The 22,605-nt window shown below is 44.7% G+C and overlaps 1 protein-coding gene across 1 annotated transcript in view; it reads left to right on the plus strand.

Moving 5' to 3' along the window:
* Positions 1-22,605, plus strand: part of ST18 (ST18 C2H2C-type zinc finger transcription factor) — a 184,650-nt gene that overhangs the window by 77,464 nt on the left and 84,581 nt on the right. The window lies entirely within an intron of this gene.

Below are 22,605 nucleotides of genomic sequence, written 5' to 3' on the forward strand. Positions count from 1 at the left end.
GTGGAAACAAGAGTTTGCAGATCAGTCAAGTTTACCAACCTGTTTAAAACGAGGGCTAGCTCTCCATAAGAAAGCCCAAACAAAAACATTTCCTATATGTATCCAAATGGAAAAAGTATTGTGTGAGCTGAACTTCAAACATACTTTATCGTTCCCTATCCAAATGATGTGATGCTTTCCAATCGCAAGTCAAGCATCTCCCTATGATAATATTATGAACTGCTTCCAACAAGATATGTCAACAGTGAAATACATTCAATGTTTCATGTCATATAGTGCCTGAAAATACTCTATAAAATGGCCAATATGTTTCTCTGAAGTTCTCATTGTTGAAGTGTTACAGCTTTCCTGAGAAAGTGCAGCTCTGTGCTTCAGTATTTCTGTGAGTGTTTGATTGGTTCAGATGCTCGGTAGTGCTGCGCACGTCCGTTTGCCGACTCGGCCCAGCCCACTCAATCAAACCACCGCACCGCGGCTGAATTCGCATTGCGGTTAAGCGGTTAAAACTAAGTGTTGCTTGCCATGTTCTCCATTTTCCCATTGTGAGGTTAACTTGGAAGCTAATATGTTTTGCTAAGGAAGCTGTATTTGTGTGCTCTTTGAATTACTTGTCATTCCATAGCAGGCATTCACTGTGGCATTCAGGGCTATTTTGAAGACACTATGCTTCTCAGTTTTTGTCAAATGTCTCAAGTTGAAACTAAATGGTTTGTCTATAACTATCATCTGCTTAGGGCATAGTATTTTGAATCTATTTCATCTGGACAATAATTCAAGTACTTGGGGTGTCGCATTCCAAAAGAGGACACTGCTCAGCTCCTAGTTTTACTGAGTGTACCTATAATTTTGAATTGTTTGTACGATTTGAAACTGCTATTGAACAGTTTTGGAATTGGTGGTGTTTGAGGGCCACACGGAGAAAACGTGCTTTTTTACTACAATTATGGCAAAGAGTTGGCAAAATAGGCAAATAAAGGTATTTTGAAAGCATGCATATCATGCACATGAGACATTGTACCTTTCATGCCTCCTCCACAATTGGCCGCATTTGCATTCACCAGTCTAGAATGTAGTTACACCACACACTGCCAGCATGTCAGAGGTTATGTGATGTCATTTCCTATGATGTAATTTATTGAATGATCCTGTGATGTCATTTCCTGAGATTTCACCAATATGTCAAAGGCCAAGTGATGTCACTTCTTCTAGTATTTTGGTGAATTGATGTCCATGATTACAGAACATTCCCAGACTGGTCCCAAATGTTGTTATGATAATTTATAGCTAGATATCTGCAACATTATCTATGTAAAACGCATTTAATAATGCAATAAATGTCCATGTTTAATTTCGCAGTCTTTGGGGTAGACCTATTGTCATGTAATGGACAGCCACGGCCGGTGGTAGGTGTAACTGCAGGGAGGTGACGTAGGGAGGGGGAGGGGCAGGGTGGAGGGTTGTAATGTATGGATTACGGACTTTAACAGGTAAGTAAACATGTAAATAAATAAAACAAATTTCGTTGCGCGCACTGCATCGCATTTGGTGATGCAGTGCACACAACGAAATTCGTTTTAGTAATTTATATGTTTACTTACCTGTTAAAGTCCGTAATCCATACATTACAACCCCCCACCCTGCCCCACCCCCTGCCCTACGTCACCGCCCTGCAGTTACACCTACCACCGGCCGTGGCTGGTAATGGAATGCAACATGACTGGTTCTGCAACCCAGTAGAGGATATGAATGAAGTCCATAAATGTAAAGAAAGGATTGTTTTCACAGAAAAGGGATTTTATGTGCTGTGCTCAATATATAGGCTACATTTAAGTTATATATGTATTTGAGATATCTGTCATAGAACCCACTTAGTACCAAGTACCATCCTGTTAAACACATCACATACACATTTTTATTTCAGTATGAACATCTCAAACATTTGATGCATATCATAAAATCAGGCATTTGCAATGCAATAGGTCTCGCCTTTGGGACCTTATAATGATTTAGTATTGCAGTGTATTGTGTGTCCCCGTAGCTTTCAGGGTGCCGAGTCACTGATGAGCAAGCATTGTCCTGTGATTTTGGGCAAATACCTTAAAATACAAGTAACAATGTCAGTGGGATGGTGGGTATGGGGTGAAGAGGAAGGGAGAGATGACACAGGGCAACAGGAAACAAGATGCAATGGTAAAAATGGAAGCAGTGAGAAGGTGGGGCGAGACAGCACGCTTTGTGACTGGAACAGCATTTGAGGTTATAAATGACTCCATCTGGCAACATTTACAAAACAGCAATAAAATGGTATCAAACATGCTGTGATGGGCAGTCGGCCAGTGCCACCTACTCAGGAGTTCGAGTCTCTGTGTCGGCTCGACATCCTGTGATTATGGAGAAATCACATAAAATACAAGCAGCGATCTCAGGAGGAGTATGGGGCAGGGTGAAGGGAGAGACGGCACTGGGCAAGCAGGCTGCCACGAGCAAGAAGCAAGACACAATGGTGAAAATAAAAGAGGGCACATTGTTAAAAGGCACACAGTCTCCAAAACAAAACAATAATTAAACCTGCAATGCAAATGCAAACCAAAACATAAAGCACTGCGTCCATAAAGCGGGCCCTGTGCTGCTACACAAGCTGAGGCAAACAAGAAGAAATGAGTGCGCACAATGAAACATATATAAAACAATTTAAGACCATGTGTAACAGGGGCTGTCTCCCTGGAGAGTTTGAAACACAAAAAAAGCGGGACTAATTAAGCATGTTGACCAACCAAAAGCTTGTATTTATGAAGGGCATGAACAGGAACAAATGGAAAAGATGGGGGTGCTTCAAGATATGGTCTAGATTACAGCATGCCTTGCAGAGCAGCACATGCACTGTCCAGACTCGGCCTAAAAATCTACTGTATGTTGTGTTTTCTGTAATCCAAGTTATCAAAATCAGGATGTGCAGAGGAGGCATGTGTGCAGGACAGTAAAAGTAAAGTAAAGTCCACATTTGTAAAGCGCACAATCACCCGTAAGGGTCTCTAGGCGCTGGGGGGCCGTCGGGAAGATTAAGCGAGCTATTGCCCAGAGTCACATGGTGCTGGGCTAACCTGCCGCCGGAGCCGGGGATCGAACCATGGTCCCCGGATTCCAGCGTCAGTCGCCCTGGCCGCGGCGCCACACCTCTCCCACAAACTGCATTACACCAATTTATAGTTTTAGGAAGGGGGATAAAGTATTTTGCCCGGAATCAAATCCCTTTCAGAATATGACAATAAAGACATTAGGTCAAATCCCATCATCATTTTCAAGGTCCATCACAGCTTTGATATGCTTGCCACTGCTGAGGAATCCAACTGTACAGTTTGAAGAGCCTGATTTTATGTCAAAGGCCCGGAGGCGAACATTATGCATATCCCTTTTATTACTGCCCAAATACAGCAGCAACAATACCATAGAACTTAGAATATTATCAAAACATTCCAGAACTTAGAACATGTATAAGACACCATGTCAAGCAGCCATCTTCCTCTTTTGTTGCTGCTCGAACAAGAGATAAGTACTCTGTTTGAATTTTATTTTAAAAGAAATTGATTTATTAATTTTGCCCAGGATTATTAAAATTTATATTCAGATTTATTTAGAGTAATTTTAAAGGAAAAGGTTTTTATTTTGTGATTTTAAATGTGAAATGATGGTGTAGTGATTCTTGTTAGACGTAGGAAAAACGGGTGTCTATTTAAAGGAGATTTGGATTTAACACGTGGTTTCTTTAGCGGCTTGAGTTGTGTTTTATTTTAGTAATGTTAATGGTTTATGGTTACCGTTTGCTGGTTCATAGGGGTTGACGGTTGGTAAGCGCGTGGGTCCTCGAGCTCATGGTGTATGATTGATGCGTCGCGTGACAGGAGACGCGAGTGCTTCCAGGAGAGAAAGCGGTGGCTGCGTAGTACGTCAGCTGAAGAGCGAGTTCAGACGGGAAGACAGACGCGCACAGTTAGTAAAGGAATATTGTGCTGAGGGGGCCGCCGTACGTGCGTAACGTGCGGCGGCCATTTTGAGTCATTGGGAAACGTCGGGTTTTCTCAATGGGAACGTGATCGCCCATATTTTGGATGATTACATCGTCTGACTGATCGGTGTCAGTTTCAGTCAGACGAGGTTCGTCAGTTCAGGTGGAGTGTGTCGCTTTGAGGTAGAGGTGTTTTAAGAGTTTATGAGGAGAGTTTAATTATTTATTGTTTGTAGGAGTATTGGATAGAATTAGAATTGAAAAATTTCTATTTTATATAGGAATACTTGAGGAAAGTATAGTTAGAGATGGAGAATGAGGAGTTAGGTTTTGAGGAAAGAATGAAAGGTTACTTGGAGAAGATGTTTGGCGAGTTTAGAGCTTCCTTAGAGAAAAGGATAGAAAGCACTATGGGGAAGAGAAATAAAGAAGGAGATAAAAGCCAAAGGTCTGGAGAGGAGGATGGTTTTTATACCACTGAGGAAGTGCAGATAGTGGCAGGTACTTCTTGTGGAGCATCTAAAAGGAAGGAGAAAAGGAAGAATGTGGTCAAAGGAAAGGCATCTAAGGAAAAGGAGAATAGAGAGCAAAAGGAGAAGGCTATAAAGGCCAAGATGAGTGCTATAAAGGCACAAAGAAAAGGACATAGCACTGTGGCGTGCGATAGTAGTTCAACTAGTGGGGATGTGGAGCTTACATGCAGCTCGAGTTTGGAGGATTCGGATGTGGAAGAGGTAAAGGTTAAGAGGAGGAAGTTGGATGAGGAGATAAAATTGGAATATGAGGATTTTGTTGATCCTCAAGGGGATCAAATGTTTCATCCATTATTTATTCAACATCCTCTGTCACCACAGTGGTCCTCTGTAGAGCATGTTGCAAAATACATTCGATATTGGATCAGAAAGGAGATGCCAAAAGAGATAAGAACTCGGCTGAGGTCAGAGTGCCCGAGGCCAACCCTAAATAGTAAAGTGGCCTTCACTCCAGAATTGGATCAAAAGATGCTGACATTTATTAATAACAAAGGGGGAAGAGACCAAAGAAGGGGTTTGGACAAAGGCTTGAAAGGGTGCCAGGATCGAATGCTGGATACAGCAGTCCTTCGTTTATTCTGGCAGAGTATCCACAGGTCCAGAAGTGTACTAAAGAGTTTATGTCTGAGGTCCAGTATTTAAACCTTGTTGTGTCTTTAAAGTGGGGAGAAGCTTTTAGTGGCATACGGTTGAAGAGCACAGGTGCCCTGCCTACCTGGCCATAGCTCCAGAACAAACTACAGAGGGTATGCAGCCCTTTGTGTGGAGCCTGGGCACAGTCTTTTCACGTGTAAGTGGGTTTGGACCCAGCTCCTTCCTCATTTCATGTGACCCAAAGACAGGCTGCAGGCACCAGGTGACTAAGGCAAGAAAATGCCAACTTTCTAAAAGTAAAAGACACACACTTGATGGACGGAATGCAGAACAAATCAAAACATTCACCCCCAGTCAAAAGATCTGGGTAAATCCATCATTCTTTTGCTGACCATGCCACCCCAGTTTAGACCTGGCCATATGCAAATCAGTATTGACCCTGTGCCTCATGGGAGCTCTCTTGCGCGAACTGCCTAGCCAGGTCCTCCCTGGACCGGAAACAAGCATCCTAGGACCGGTTTTGGGGTTTCACCCCTCTTCAGCCAGGATACCTTGATTCCAGTGGCACAGTGAGCCCAGGAACCACATCTGGGCATACCTGGTGGACTTAGGGTGAGAAAGCCAAAGACACACAATTGATGGACGGAATGCAGAGCAAATCAAAACATTGTTCTGCATTCTGTCCATCAACTGTTGTTTTTGCATTTGTCACCCCAAGTGGGACGGGTATGCCCAGATGTGGGTCCCGTGCTCTCCATGCCACTGAAATCAAGCTATCCTGGCTGAAGTGGGGTGAAACCCCGAAACCGGTCCGAGGATGCTTGTTTCCAGTCCAGGGAGGACCTGGCTTGGCAGTTCGGGCTGGACTGTTCCCATGAGGCACATGGTCAATACTGATTTGATATGGCTGGGTTCAAACTGGAATGGCATGGTGAGCAAAAAAATGATGGATTTAGGCCCAGATCTCTGTACTGGTGTGAATGTATGACATTGTTCTGCATTCTGTCCATCAACTGTTGTTTTGGCATCTTTCTAACAGTGGCATTTTTAAAAATTGTACTTTAAAATCCAACTTCACCGTAAATTAGGATTATATATTCCAAAACCAGATATACCATCCATAAGCTGGGTATCTGTTCCCATTTGGAAATTACATTTATAAAATATAATAAGGTAACTCCAATGTTATATTATGGGAAAAGTAGGCCTTACAATAGTGAAAAACAAATTAAAGAGGTTTTCTTTTATTACTAAGACAGTTAAAATGTAAACGTATACGTCCTCCATTTGAAACAGATTGCACACTGCTCTTTAGGCTGTCCAGGGCCTACCCTATTAGAGAAGTGATTTGCATGTATTAAAAAGGAAGGTTTGGGCCTCTCAAAAGGTTTACTTTGCCAGGTTGAAATGGCAATTTAGAATTGCACACACTGGATGCAATGGCAAGCCTGAGACATGTTTAAAGTGCTACTTAGGAGAGTGGCACATTCAGTGCTGCAGGCCCACTAGTAGCATTTAATTTACACGTGCTAGGCACAGGTAGTGCCACTTTACTACGGGCTTACAAGTATATTAACTATGCTAATTGGGTATAAGCCAATTTTTGGACATGACCCTTCTTAGGGGATTTCCCTAAAACGTTTCGCTAACTATGCTAATTGGGTATAAGCCAATTGTTAGACAGGACCCTTCTTAGGGGATTTCCCTAAAACATTTTGCTTTTTTCCTCCTGGTTTTTGCTGATTCTCCTTACTGGCCTTAGGACTGTGGACACTTTCCCACTGTAATGCAGTGTAAAAGCATGTGTGCCCTTCCTACACATGCCAGGAAGTAGTGCTTACTAATACATGTGAGTGTCCTGTAAAAAGGTACACCACATACCCAGGGCAGGTCCTGCACTTGTGAAAAGTGGGACGCAGCACTGATTTTGCCACCCACCAAAATAGCCTGTCAAAAATGTATCATACCGGCCAAAGCAGGTCTGTGGGAGCGCAGTTGCACGTAGACTGAGGTTGGCAGTTCTCACTCATTAGCCAACCCTGAGTGGGCCTTCCACTTACACTAGAGCACCCTTAGGGTAAGCCCTGAGGGGCTGAGCAAGTGGTAGACAGGGCAGGTATACAAGGGTGTTACATGCCAGGTAGCAAAGAACCCCTATGTGGGTATTCCCTACTTAGGAGGTCAGCTCTTCCAGTGGGACACCACCGGGGTTATGCTCATTCTCTGCTTTTGACCTTAGGGCTATGGGCACTTTGCCACTGTAAATGCAGTGTGAAAGTGCATGCACCCTTCTACACATGTTAGGAAGTGGTACTTACCTGATGTTTTCAAACAGGCCTGTGTGCTCGCACTTGCATGTATGATATTTTTTAATACATGTCTCAAGCCTGCCATTGCAGGCCTGTGTGTGTGTGTGCAGTTGCACTTATGCAGGGCTTTGTAAACCACTGGCAAATTCTGAGGGTAACTTTCACTACTACTAAAGCACCCCTAAGGTAAATCTTAAGGGGTGAAGCTAGTGGTAGGTGAAAGGCAGGGTAGGTACAAATGTGTATTCCCTGCCCAGGTAGTGAAGAATACCCATGTGTGTTTTCACGATCCTATGAGGTTTGCTCTTCCCATAGGTTAACATGGTCAAATGGTTGAAATTACTTCAAGCTACAATAGTGGCTTACAGTGGAGCAGCCTCGTCATGTTTCCTATCATTGGACTCACTATGACAAACCCTTTCATGTGGTTGAGAGTGAAGTCCAGTTATCTCACCCAGGCAAGAGGGCAGCAGGTCAGCACAGCAGGGCAGAAGTTCTTCAGGACAGCAGTCCAGCAGACTGGCTATCCTTCCAGCAGCACAGCAGTTCTTCCAGCAGCGGAGCAGTCCTTCTTCCTGGCAGAGTATTCCAAAGGTATAAAAGTGTACTGAAGAGTTGGTGTCTGAGGTCCAACTTCATGAGGTTTATCTTTGAAGTGTGCAGAATTCCTGCCTCCCCTGCCCTGCCTCCAGACTAACTACAAGAGTTATGCAATCCTTTGTGTGAAAGCAAGACAAAGCATATTTAGGTGTAGTTGGGGTGTTGCCCAACTCCGCCCTCCCATCCTGGCAGTGATGGCCCATCAAGGCACACCTCAGCTCTCTATTGTGATTAACTGTCCATGAGGAATATACAAGGACAAACTGCCAACTACTCCCAGTCGTGTGACCCAGAGACAGGCTGCAGGCACTAAATGGCTAAGGCAGAAACCGTTGCATTACAATTCCAAAGACATCAAACATGACCTGTTTACCTGTTCCCATTTGGAAGTTGCAGTTTATTACATGTAATAAGGTAACTCCAGTATTATGCAATAGGAAATGCAGGCCATGCAGTAGCAAAAAACGAATGTAAGAATTTTTCACTACCAGGACACGTAAAACTTAAAACTACATATCCTACGTTTTGAATACATTGCATACTGCCCTATGGGTTGTTTGGGCCATCCCTAGGGGTGACTTATATGTACTTAAAAGGCAGGTTCGGGCCTGGCAAAATGTATATTTTGCAAGGTTAAAAAGGCAGTTTAAAACTGCACAAAGGCTGCTATGGGAAGCCTAATACATGTATATAGAGCTAATTAAGTGAGTGGTACAAACAGTGCTGCAGGCCCACTAGTAGCATTAAATTTACAGGCCGTGGGTACATGTAGTACCACTTTACTAGGGACTTGTAAGTAAATCAAAAATTCCAATTGAGGACAAGCCAATTTTACCACGTTTTAAGGGGTGAGCACATGTACTTTAGCACTGGTTAGCAGTTGTAAAGTGCACAGAGTCCTAAGTCTAAGAAAAAGAAGATCAGAAAAATATGGAGGAGTAAGGCAACATATTGTGTGGGAAAACAACCCCAAGGCTGACAGGTCTGGCAAGCACCCATCTATCAAACTCCAAATCAGGCCCTTAAATTATATCTATATCTATTCTAAGTACACTAGCTTGCTATAAGGCATATATGACATCCTTGCTGTTCTATAAACATTTATGAACTGGTTAGTACATTTTAAAATTTTGCATTTTTGCTGTAAGTAGTTGGCACATTTAAGCAGCAGAATGTTTTCTTTTTTCATTTTTTGTGGCAAATGGCTGCAATAAAAAAAAAAAAAAATAACCATCATTTGAGCTTGTTAAGCCCAGGCCTACTGGCTTTGCCGTTGCTTGTTCAGTAATAGGTTTGTGCCTTTAAATAATAACCACCGTGCATAACAACGATAAACCGGAGATACCAAAATAGGACAATAGACAGCGATGAATATTTGAATAAGTGAACAGAGATAGCTTTAAAAGGGGAACGGGAAACATTAGACCTTCACATGAGCCGGGAACCAGTAACAGGTAAAAGGTGAAGAGAAAAAGCCTGGACGAATTTAAGGATGATGGCCAGAGAAGAAAAGGTAATATACGCTGAGCTAAAGCACCTGCTACACATTAAAATCTCCTCTGCAGTGCCACGGCAATGCCACACTGTAGACACCATTTACTTCTCAGCCAACTGTTCTACAGGGTGCATCGTCGCAGTTTTAGCTCTCTATTTATTGTGCCTGCCATTTGCTATGCTTTGATTCAAGTGGTCATGACAGCACAGCACTTACCTGGGCCACAGTGCCATGGGAACCGGGGTCTTTTGTCGCTAATCTCCGCAACAGGACCAAAGGCAGCAGGCCTTTATTCGACACACTTCCAGCCTCGCCGGCTGTGCTCACAGCTCCCCCTCGCCTGTTCAGTTCCTCTGCCAAAACCTGTCAAAGATATTCGCTGCTTTACAGTCACCCCTGCAGAGGTGGCAACACGCAATACAGTCTATCGTTATCCTCCCGGCTGCTGCCTGCCAAGCAGGCTGCTGAATGTTTTGGTGTCTGTCCCACCTGTTTAGACAGAAAGGCATATGTGGTGTATGCTAAAAAGCAAACAGCACATCTAGCACCTTTTCGAAATGGAAAGTTCACCCATGTTTTTCATATTTCTGGTGATTGAAACCAACGTGTGTACGCTTTAAACTTCACGCACAACCCTGCACGTGCATTGCTTACACACTTGTCATCTGAAAAAAAAGTGTATATATCAGACCGGAATTTCTTATTAGGTACTAGGGTGTTTGGCGGTGAAGAGATAAATTAGTATTTCAGTGTGAAATTAATGAGTGTGTGTTTGTTTGCTTGCATGTCTGTATGTTATTGTATTATTAGGGTGTAGCCCTGCCTTGTGACATAAATCCACTTCGAAACGCTGTCATTGAGTTGGGGCCTTTGGTTCAGCCTTCAAATAACCCTCCCAGCAAATTCGTAACTGCAACTAGACATGGAAGAAAGACTCATCAGTGGATCTTGAGCTACAAGAATCTGGGGCATAGGCTACACTTAGAGGGACCCTGCTCCTTTGTATAGCATGCATGCAAATGTACAAGGTGCTATTTATTTCCATTATTGAGTATAGAGAGGGATTATGATTTATTAAAAGTGAAGCCTTGAGTGTGACAGTATTCCTCATGTATCGCTCAACAAAAGTAGTAAATAGCATATTCCTCTGACTTGGTCTGCATATTTGGAGGCCGATTCACAACAGTTTTTACAAGTATGGCACGTAGTGGTGCAGGAGTACTCTTTAACTTACTCTTGCGCGCCTTTGTGCACGGTCCCCAAAACATCAAACTCCCTACTATTGGAAAAAGTGAAAAGAAGGTATGGCTCTTTCTGTTTGTACTAACTGTATCTGAGTTTTCCATGCATATTCCAATTATATTCCCGTTTAAATATGTTTTGGGCCTAAACGTGTTTTCGTTTACTTACTTTTATGTGCTTTTAAGAATCGGCCTCAGGATTTTTGCTGTGCTGTTTTTTATGTGTACAGGTTATAAACAATGTTATTTAACCAGAGTAGAGGGGTTAAATCCAAGCAGTGAAAACACATTTCATGTAATATTCTTTCCAATAAAGGCCAACTTTTTTAATCGGCCTATTATTTTGAGCACGATGGTCAAGGAAGAGCTAAAGTAATAAGGGGGTACAAACGCTACTTTTACTACAAAATCGCAGTTTTTTTTTCTCAAAAGCACAGCAAAAATTACTGGACTGAATTGCATCAGATGTGGCAGGAAGAAAAGGTTTAAACAACTGAGATTTCTCTATTTGATGTAAACGCGCGCCAGCTATTATCCTCATGAAATAAGAAAATATAGAAAGTGTTCTTTTTTTTCAAGTTGAGAGTCACATTTTTAAACATAAAACTGAAGCTGATTGGCTGAGACAATAGTTTCTGCTAGATAGCCATTAAAAGAGTGAGGAATCATACTGACTGGTTGTTGGAATCTGTTCTGATAAAATGTGCTCATCTTGGGGCCATATAGGCACCATTTTGCAATACTACAACAACTAGGAAAATGAAAACATATGCCGGAGGAAAGGGAAGAGCCATTAATTGAGGGAAAATATTTACAAAACAAGATGGAGGTTCAATAATTAGGTTTATCTGCTACACCCAAGCATCAGGGGGATCATATGACCACCTCGAAAAGGAATGTCCTTTTCCTTATAGAAATGTCTCAAAAGTACTGATTTTGAAAATCATGCTTAATTAAGAAATTCTCAGAAAAGGAACCATTTGGCCATCTGTAAGATTCATTAGTTAAAACCCTGAGTCCAGGCAGGATTGAGGTGCTTCCAAAATGGCTGGAAAATGCCTTTTTTATATGGAGAAAGTCGACATGTTCCATCAATTTGTCTAAGTGCAATCTTTGAAGTTTTATGTTGTGTGCAATGTTTGTCTACTGTCTGTCTTAACTATGCCTTAGCTAAAGTTTTTGTCAGGGAATGTCCTTGTTTTTGTGGCTACATACCAAGCTCCATTTATAGTTTCCATTTCTTCTGAATCTGGCTGTAATCCACAATCCCCCTCCTGCTCACCCATTCATCTTTGTATATCTCTTCCTCCTCTGTAATTTTCTCGTCCATTTCATCTAGCTCCCATCAGTCTTCTTTTCAGGTCATGGATGTTGAGAGGGAAGGTTTCCAATTACATAGATATTCTAGATAGGTAGTTTTAGCTATCCAAGAATTTCAAAAGGACTTGATTTTTTTTGCCTTGCATGCTTAATATGTAACTATCTGTCATTTTAGAAAATATTGGTCTTTGTTAGCTGAAATTATGTCTATGGTCACTAGGTTTTTTAAACGTTTTTGAACATAATCCTATGATACACTGTTCTATCCCTTCTTGTAAGAGCCTCCCCCTTGAACGTTTTACTTTCCGGAATTTACACTGTGTATCAGAAAATGTGGAATGTTTAATTGGGATGACTTCAGATAGTAGAGTATTTGAGATAGGGATTTAGTCATTTCAGCTCCATTTAAAAAAAATAATTCTGGACAGAGGGATTCTAGGACCAAGAAAAGGGTTCATCCAAAATGTTTCCTCTCAATTTCCCTTTTCACAGGGGTTAACATTGTCTTCAGTATTTCAGTCCAAAGGAATAGAAGGTCCTCCTCATCCTCTAAATGTACATAGTGCTTGATCTATTTATTTCATGCTAAATGTTTTCCATTCTTCTGACCCAATATTTATGAGCTTTGGGGGGAGGGTCCCATGAAAAGAATAACTCTCAATAGCTACATTAAGTGGTTGGATATATTATATCATTTGTCAGCTATACACTGCAGTAGGTAAGTAACCTCCATGTGGGAGGCTTACGTCCTTCCTGAGCAGAAGTAAGTGGAGTTCCACTGCAGAAGATCTGTAAAGTGGCTACATGGGCCCACTCGCTTACTTTTGTTAAATATTATCACTTAGTTGTTTTAAATTCAGTACAAGAAAAGTTTTATGATGTCTAAATGTCAGAAACCATTGATTCATGCATAGATAAGTAAAGATTTTTATTTGTTTGTATATGCATCTCAGCTTTGTCTTTGGTGTTCTTCATTATTGTCTTGTTTACATCCTCTCAAAGAAAGGACTGGGAAGAGGAAGCTGGGCCAGGAAGTAATTCACAAATTACCTACAATTAGTCTTCAGTACCCTAGGTCATAATCTTCTTCTTCCCAGTCCTCTTATCAGCCCCCTGCCTTAGGACCATCTCAGAACAGATGGTAGCCCTGATTTGCTTCTCATAGGTGTTTACCTCATTACATTCTGGAGCGAGGAAGTTATAGTGAAGGGGCAGAGCAAACCCTTAACATAGAATAAGTGCACATGTTCCAGCAGTTGATTGCAATTTTATTAAGGCCTCACAGGTACAGCAATCAACCAGTGTTCTAAGTATCAACAAAATATCCAGAAGGCAAACAAAGAACTTAAAAAGGAAAAGGAAAAGAATAAAATATGTGGCATATGATGACCTGCGCTATGAAGTAGTGTACACCAATCACTGTATGTCCTATCCCACCACTGCCACCAATGTTAAAAATGGGGGTCTCTAGTTGGCAGTGGTATACACCATGTCCAAGTAGAGACCCTTCCTTCTAGACAGGGTAAGCGAGTTACACACTCAAGACAGCCATGCTCACCCCTTTGGTAGGGTGTTACGAGCAGTCAGGCTTATCTCAGAGGCAATGTGTAAAGTATTTGTACTAAACACATACAGTAAAGCAGTGAAAACATTGCAAATGGACACCACACTGGTTTAGAAAAATAAACTATTTTTATCTAAACCAAACAAGACCAAAACGACAAAAATCCAACAGAGGGAACTCCAAATATGTAATGTTATGTTAGCGGAGTTTATAATGTGCACAGCTACTCCTGAGAGTGCCCCGGCGTGAGCTCAAGAGCTAGAAACAGAAAGGAAAAAGAATAGGAGAAACAGGAACCTGCTCAGTTGAAGAGGAGGGTTTTAAGTTTTTTTTCTAAATTGGATAGGGTTCTTTAGGATGCGTAGGTCAAAAGGGAGAGAGTTCCAAGCCATATCAATCAATCAATCAAAACACTTGTAGGCGCTGGGTGGGGGGGAGTGTCCGCTACTGCTCAAAGAGCCAGGTCTTGAGGTGTTTCCTGAATGTGAGGTGGTCCTGGGTCAGTAGTTGGTGGGCGGAGAGGGAGTTCCACGTCTCTGCCGTCAGGTAGGAGAATGATCTTCCTCCGGTGGTGGTTCTGCGGATCCGTGGGACGGTGGCGAGGCCGAGGTTGGCGGAGCGGAGTTTGCGTGTTGGAGTGTAGAACGTGAGGCGGTTGTTGAGGTATTCGGGACCTGTGTCGTGGAGCGCTTTGTGTGCGTGGGTGAGGAGCCTGAACGTGATACTTTTGTTGACGGGGAGCTAGTGCAGGTCTCTCAGATGGGCTGATATGTGGCTGTGGCAGGGGATGTCCAGGATGAGTTATGCGGCTGCGTTCTGTATGCGTTGGAGTCTTTTCTGAAGTTTTACTGTGGTTCCTGCGTATAGGGCGTCCCCGTAGTCTAGTCGGCTGGTGACAAGGGCCTGGGTGACCGTCTTTCTTGTTCCGATAGGGATCCACTGGAAGATCTTACGGAGCATGCGCAGAGTGTTGAAGCATGAAGATGATGAGATGGCGTTGACTTGCTTGGTCATCATGAGAGAGGAGTCCAGGATGAATCCCAGGTTGCGTGCGTGGTCAGTGGGTGTCCGTGCGGTGCCCAGTTCTGTGGGCCACCAGGAGTCGTACCAGGTGGATGGGGATGGTCTGAGGATGAGGACCTCCGTCTTGTCTGAGTTCAGTTTCAGACGGCTGAGTTTCATCCATTCAGCAACGTTTTTCATTCCTTCCTGGAGGTTGAATTTGGCGGTGGCTGGGTCTTTGGTGACGGAGAGTATCAGCTGGGTGTCATCGGCGTATGAGATGATGTTGAGGTTGTGTTTGCGTGCGATGGTGGCGAGGGGGCTCATGTAGATATTGAAGAGGGTTGGGCTGAGCGATGAGCCTTGGGGCACACCGCAGATGATCTCGGTGGCCGCCGAGCGGAAGAGAGGGAGGCGGACTCTCTGGGTTCTGTCGGAGAGGAATCAGGTGATCCAGTCCAGGGCTTTACCTTGGATCCCGGCGTTGTGGAGGCGGGTTATTAGGGTGCAATGGCAGACTGTATCAAAAGTGGCTGAGAGGTCTAGGAGGTTGAGGGCGGTGGTTTCCCCGTTGTCGAGTAGGGTCTTGATGTCGTCAGTGGCTGCGATGAGGGCGGTCTCGGTGCTGTGGTTGGCACGAAATCCAGACTGGGATGGGTCGAGGGATCCATTGGCCTCGAGGAATGCGGTCAGCTGTTTATTGACGATCTTCTCGATCACTTTTGCCGGGAAGGGAAGAAGAGAGATGGGGCGGAGGTTTTTGAGGTCTTTAGGGTCCTCTATATGTTTCTTCAGTAGGGCGTTGATCTCTGCGTGCTTCCAGCTCTCTGGGAAGGTGGCGGACGCGAGGGACTTGTTAATGAAGTTCCGTAGGTGGGGAGCGATGATGGTGTCGGCTTTGTTGAAGATATGGTGAAGGCATGGGTCGGAAGGAGAGCCAGAGTGGATGGTGTTCATAGCGTGGGCGGTGTCTTCGGTGTTGATGGGAGTCCAAGTGCTGAGGGTGGTTGTAGGGGGCTTTGGTTCGGTGGCTGGGGGCGGAGTCTGGGCCCTGAAGCTGTTGTGGATATCGTCGATCTTGCAGTGAAAGAACGTGGCAAGGAAGTTGCAGAGGTCTTGCAACGGTGTGATGTCGTTGCTGTTGGTGTTGGGATTGGAGAGCTCTTTTACGATGCTGAAGGGTTCCTTGCTGTTGTGTGTGTTGTTGTCCAGCCGTTCTTTGAACGATGTCTTTTTGGTGGTGCAGATCAGCTAGTGGTGTTTGCGGGTGGCGTTTTTGAGGGCTGTCATGTTTTTTGTCGTCTGTTTGCGGCGCCATGTTTTCTCGAGGGTTCGGCAGGATTTCTTCGATTCTTTGAGGTCGTCGGTGAACCATGTTGTTTTCCTGTTGCCGGGCTTGCCCGGAGGGTTCTTCAGTGGTGCAAGGGTGTCGGCTCAGTTGACGACCCACTGTGTGAGGTTGCGGGCTGCGTCGTTAGTGTCAGTGGTGGTGATAGGTGGGATCTGGCTCGGTGATGTGGTTAGCTGGTCTGCGGTGACTTTGCTCCAGCATCTACGGGGGATCTGTTGTGGGCAGTGGTGGGATGTAGTCTTCTTAAAGGTGAAGTGGATGCAACTGTGGTCGGTCCAGTGTAGTCCGGTGGAGTGGCTGAAGGCAACGTGGCTGCTGGCAGAGAAGATGGGGTCGAGCTTGTGGCCGGCATAGTGGGTGGGGGTGTTCACCAGTTGCTTGAGTCCGAGGTTGGCGAGGTTGTCGAGCAGGGTGGTGGTGTTGTTGTCATTGTTGTTCTCCAGGTGGAAGTTCAGGTCCCCTAGGAGGATGTAGTCTGATGAGGCGAGGGCATGTGGGCTGATGAAGTCAGCGATGGCTTCACTGAATTGTGTATGTGGGCCCGGGAGTCTGTAGATCAGGGTTCTTCTGAGGGTGGTCTTGGGGTCAGTGTGGATCTGGAAGTGTAGGGGGTCGGTGGTGGTGAGGGCATCTTCGGAGTTGGTCGTGACGTTTATGGTGTTCCTGTAGATGATGGCGATTCCTCCTCCGGGTTGGTTGACGCGGTCCTTTTGGGTGATCTTGTAGCCATCCGGGATGGCTACGGCTATGTCGGGGGCTGAGGAGGCGTTCATCCAGGTTTCTGTGAGGAAGGCGACGTCTGGTGCTGTTGTATCGAGGAGGTCCCAGAGTTCAACGGCGTGCTTGTGGATGGAGCGGGTGTTGAGCAGGATGCACTTGAGTTGGTTGTTGTTGTTGCCTAGTCTGGGTGGTGGGATGTAGGTTCGGACGTAAACCATAGCGGCCAAGTAGGTCAGAGAACTGCCACCCTTCCTTTTCAGGCGGAATCTGGGAATGGTTGCCATTAGCATGTTAGAGGAACCCAAGTGCCTGCTGGGGACGTAGAATTGAAAGCGCTTCCTGAGATAGGCAGGGCCATACTCATAAAGAGCAGCATGGGCCGTTTCTAGGGCCCTAAATGTAACCCTTGCCTTCACAGGTAACCAGTGCAGGTTGCGCAGATGCTGCCTGACACTGGTAAATTTGGGGAGATTGAGAAGCAATCAGGCTACAGCATTTTGGACCATCTGTAGTCTGTCCAAGAGGTAGCCAGGTAAACCGACGTACAGTACGTTCGCATAATCAATACGAGAAGTAACAAGGGCTCGAGTGGCCGTTTCTTTTGCTGCTAGGGGCAAAAGAGGCAAACATTTTTTTAAGAATCTTCAAGATGCCAAAACAGGTACCTGCCAATTTACTGATTTGGTTGCAGGAACTAAGCTTTTTGTCAAACCAAATCCTGATATGTTTCACTGGGAGGCCCAGAGGGGAGGACCTGGGGGACTCATCTGGCCAGAAAGTATGCCAGAACAAGGGGGGAACTCACCGAAGAATAACATCTTGGTTTTATCCTCATTACATTTGAGCTGCTCGGACGTAAGCCAATTGAACACAGCTTCAAGACAAGTTTTAACATGGGCAGTGGATGCCTCATGTTTCTTCCAGGTGAACAAGAGCTGAGTGTTGTCGGCATAGGTGATAACTTTAGCTCCCAACTCCTCTGCCAGCTGAATAAGAGGGGTTATGTAAATATTGAAAAAAAGTGGGCTCAGCACAGACCCTTGCTGGACCCCCATCCAAAGAGCTTGAGTAGTAGACGTAACAGGCGGGCTCCAAACTTGTTGGGTTCTGCCTTACAAAAAAGATTTTATCCACTTACTGGCGTAACCCATGATACCTAGCTTCTGCAGACGGGCTAGGAGGAGTGAATGGGGGACAGTATCAAATGCGGCACACAGATCAAACAGAACCAGTACTGCCCGGCCCCTAGCATTCAAGGTCTCGTGAATGGTTTCAGCAATTTCCACCAATGTTGACTCCATGCTGTAAGAGGCCCTGAAACCTTATTGGGCCAGAAGCAGGAGGTCATGTTGTTCAATACAAGAGGTCAATTGCTTATTGGCAATCTTCTCACAAACGTTAGCAATGACAGTGAGCAGAGAGATTGGGCAAAAACTCGACCAAACTTGGGATCCAAGGTCGCCTTTTTAATGAGGGGGATAATCAGTTCCTGATTCCAAGCTTTTGGGACAATGGCCAGTGGCAATATAATTTTTGAAAGGTTTAAGCAATTCTGTCCATAGAACTCTATGGATGTGGTGCTTTTCGAACAAAGTACCTTTGATGAGTCAAAATCCACAGGAAAAAACAGCCATAGAGAAAAGAATGGGAAATCACAGTAATGCGTTGGTTCTTGAGTCCCTGGGAATGCTATGCGTCAGTTCTGCTGCACACAGGAGAAGTGTTGCATCTGTGCCAGGCTTTAAGGAGAAGAGATGTGTGGAAATTTGAAGTCAGTTCTCTTCTACGGATGATGCAATGGAAATCTTGGCACACAGGAACAATGCATGCAAATCCTGGTGCACTGGAGTCGATGCAGCAGCGAGGAAACAGTTGCTGTGCCACTTCTTCCAGCTGGAAACGGGTGATGCGTCGATTCTTTCAGCCGCACAACAGGGCATGTTCTGAAGTTGTAGCGGGGTTTCGGTCATCAGAGACTCTGTGCTCTGGTTTCTTCCTCCCCAGACATACGCTGCGTCAATTTCTTTGGCTGCACTTCGGTGGTGTGTGGAAATTTCTCCTGCAATGCAGTGCTGGATCAGAAAAACAGGAGCTGGAGAAGGCGATGCATCGATTTTTTAGTCTTCTGCAGCAGGATCCACCTCCAAGAGCCCAGAACTGGAATTGGCAACACTGGGCAGGTCAGAATTCCCAGCAGCAGGGTACAGGGATGCTGAGGGTGAAGTCTTTGTTGGCCCTGAGACTTCATAACAGGAGGCAAGCACATACAAGCCGTTGAAGAATCTTCCAAGCAGGATACCAAAGCAAAGGTCAGCCTTGGCCCTCTCAAAGACAGAAGCAGCCCCTGCAGGCCAGTCCAACAAAGCAACACAGCAAAGGGGCAGTATTCCTCCTGACAGCCCCCCACCTCTTCCTCTTGACAAAGTCTCCTCTTGATCCAGTAGTGTTCTAAAAGCCTGGGGTTGCAGATCCAATACTTATACCTCTTTTCCCCTTTGAAGTTGGCATTACTCAAAGGATAGTTTTGGTAGTGCACAGATTGTGCCTTGCCCTGTCCTGACTCCAGACACACTTCAGGGAGGTGGAGACAACATTGTGAGAGGCCAGGCACAGCCCTATTCAGGTGTCGGTGACAACTCCTCCCACCACTCTAGCCCAGGAAGGACCATCAGCCTGGTGATGGGTAATCAGTAAATGCAGGGCACATCTCAGCACCCTTTATGTGACTGTCTAGAGTGAATGCACAAACAGCCCAACTGTCAGTCTGAATCAGACTTGGATTCCACAGGCAGGCAGAGGCACAGGATTGTAAAGCAAGAAAATGTCCTCTTTCTCAAAGTGGCATTTTCAAACACACAATTTAAAAACCACCTTAAGAGAAAGTTGTGTTTTTTAAATTCTGAGTCCAGGGAACCTAAATTGCAAATCTCTATCTCTTCCCAATTGAAAGTTGCACTTGTAAAGGGTTGTAAGGCAGATCCAATGATAAACTATGGGAGAGATAATCCTTGCATTAGTGAAAAATGATAATAGCGGTATTTCACTATTAGGTCATGTAAAAGTCACCAGTCCATATCCTACCTTTCACATACAATTCACCCTGCCCATGGGGCTACTTTGAGCCTACTTAATGGGCGCCTTACAAGTAATAAAAGGGAAGGTTTGGGCCTGGCAAGTGGGTGCACTGGCCAGGTAGACATAGCAGTTTAAAACATCACCTGCAGATAGTGCAGTGGCAGGCCTTAGACCTGTTTGCAGGGCTACTCGTGTGGGTGTCACAATCAGTGCTGCATGGCCACTAGTAGTATTTCAGTTACAGGCCCTGGGCACACACAGTGCACTTTACTAGGAACTTACCAGTAAATCAAATATGTCAATCATGGATAACCAATCACAATTACCATTTACACCAGAAAGCATATGCAGTTTAGCACTGATACACAGTGGTAAATCAGTGTTAAGGTGCCCAGAGTCCTAGAGCCAACACAAATAGGTCAGAGAAAATAGGAGGACGAAGGCAAAAAGTTTGGGGATAACCCTGCAAAAAGGGCCAGGTCCAACACTGCACAAAGTGTTCTCAGGTCACTGTACCACTCACTGAGTGCAGGTGCATTAGCCAGAACTTGTTAGCTCATTACCTAGTTTTATTTCATAGGTTTGTTGACTACCTAGCCACTTTAATATTTGCCTGAAGCCTGTAACCTGGATCACATGACTAGGTGTAGCTGGCAGTTTGTCTTTGTGTATTACTCACAGACAGTGAAACAAAGAGGGGATAGGAATTGCCAGGATTGGCCATCTCAGACTTGATGGGAGGGCGGAGCTGTCAACTACCACAATTGCACATAACAAGGATCCAAAGACTCTGCTTCAGCACACTTAGTCTTTAGTGACCCCAGACAAGCTGGAGCTAGGGTAGTGAGAAAGGAAATTCCAGACACCTCCCTAGAGGGGGAGGGCTCTGGAAGCTTCGCCCACTTCAAAGTAGGAACTCAGATCTAACTCTTCAGTATGTTTATAGACCTGTAGAAGACTCAGAAGGAGGGATGCTGTGCTTTTCTGCTCCTAGAATGACTGTCCGACTACCCTGCTACTCTGCTGCTCTGCTGCCGGAGCGAGAAAGACTGGCTGTGCAGCTGGAACACAGAACCACCAGAGTGACAACAAGGGCTTGCTGACGGCCCTCCTGATCGCAGCCGCAGGGACAGAAAAAGCATCAACCATCTTGAGGAATGCACCTGGACTCTGCCTGCAGTGAGTCCTAACCCCCCCCAAGTGGTGCCCCTCAAGTCCTAAACACTTGTGAGGCTGCAACACAGCTCTTAGGAGTGCCTCATCTGAATCGATGCAGTGTGACGCAGCCCTGATGCAAGCCAGCAGCGCAGCCCACACAGCTCATCGGAACCACCGCTTCATGACGCATCCTCTACCCAGACCTCGCAGCTCATCAGAACTGATGCAGTGGTCTCCGTGCAAGCCTTCACCATAGCCTCACAGCTCACCGGAACCCCTGCTGCATGACTATCCTCATCACGAACATTGCATCGCTCCTCAGTAACTCCACTGCAAGCCGCAACACTCTGCAACCAGGATTTAAAGTACAACTTGATCCCTGTATCCGGCCTGTCCTCTATCGCTGATGGCCTGAACTTGAGACTTTATCCTGGTCTGCATGATCGGATACCACAGTTGGTACTTTTGTGTTTTTTAGCACTATTTTTACCTAATCATTTAAAATCACAAGTCTCCAGTACTACTGATTGTATTTATGTCAAATTTGTACCATATCATTTCTTACATTTTACTTTATTTTTCTAAAGTGGCATCGGATTTTTCTTGTGTTGTGTTTCACTTTATTACTATTTTCAAGTGCTGCATGCATAATTTTCACATTACCTCTAAGTTAAGCCTTACTGCTTTTGTGCCACGCTACCAGAAGGATGCGCACAGGGTAATTTGGTGTTTGCTTGTGTTTCATCCTGAAAAGAGTTGTGGTTGCAGCTTGAGTAGGGTTTCATCCTCCTGAACTCAAAACCCAATTCCCTTCCCTGCCCATTGTAGTACATACATAGTGTATATTTAATTTCTATACATATGCTGTGCCATCCATTATGAGATATTAAATATTTAGTGAGAGTATGTAAAAATAACAACCTCTATGCATCACAGTGTAAGAAACTACAGAAGTTGTTTGAGCCCAAAATAACCAAATTTGCCCAGACTCAAGTCAATACCCATACATCGCCACACCTATATTACAATGTGCTTTGCTACCCTCTCGAGGAAGTCCCAAATATGTTAACACAAACCAAATCGTCCAACATGGCCATAGCATTTTGCTGGGCTTTGGGCATAAAATAATTTCTAAGTCACAATAGATATCAGAACCATTCATTCAAACTGGAATTATTTGAAGCTAGAAGAAGCTCCAAAGAACCATCACCCATTCCCAGAACAATTCATATCTAGCCCTGGCTACTTATCAACTTCACAAAGGCGCAAAAGAACTCAAATATCATCTTTGTTTCCATCAATTAGGCTTCAGGCCACAAAGGCCACTGAAACTGATCCTGTCACATCAGCAAAGAGCTCCTTCTCATCTTGGAGGAAAACAAGACTCTTTATCCTCTCATCCAGACACCGTACATGGAACTACTGTCTAGTCTCTGAAAAACCTAGTCTAACCGTACCTCTCCAAGCACAGGCACCACGTAGCTAATAGGAGTCATTCTCAAACGCTACATGAAAGTGCCTTCATTTTGCTGACAAAATGCATAATGTTCAAAATATGCCAGAACACTCTGGCACAGCTATGAAGACCAGTACCAAGCGACCTTTTACGTTTTCACGTATAGGACCCAAATTCCTTTCTG

The sequence above is a fragment of the Lissotriton helveticus genome, chromosome 4_1 (assembly GCF_964261635.1).
Source record: "Lissotriton helveticus chromosome 4_1, aLisHel1.1, whole genome shotgun sequence".
In the NCBI taxonomy this organism is placed as follows: Eukaryota; Metazoa; Chordata; class Amphibia; order Caudata; family Salamandridae; genus Lissotriton; species Lissotriton helveticus.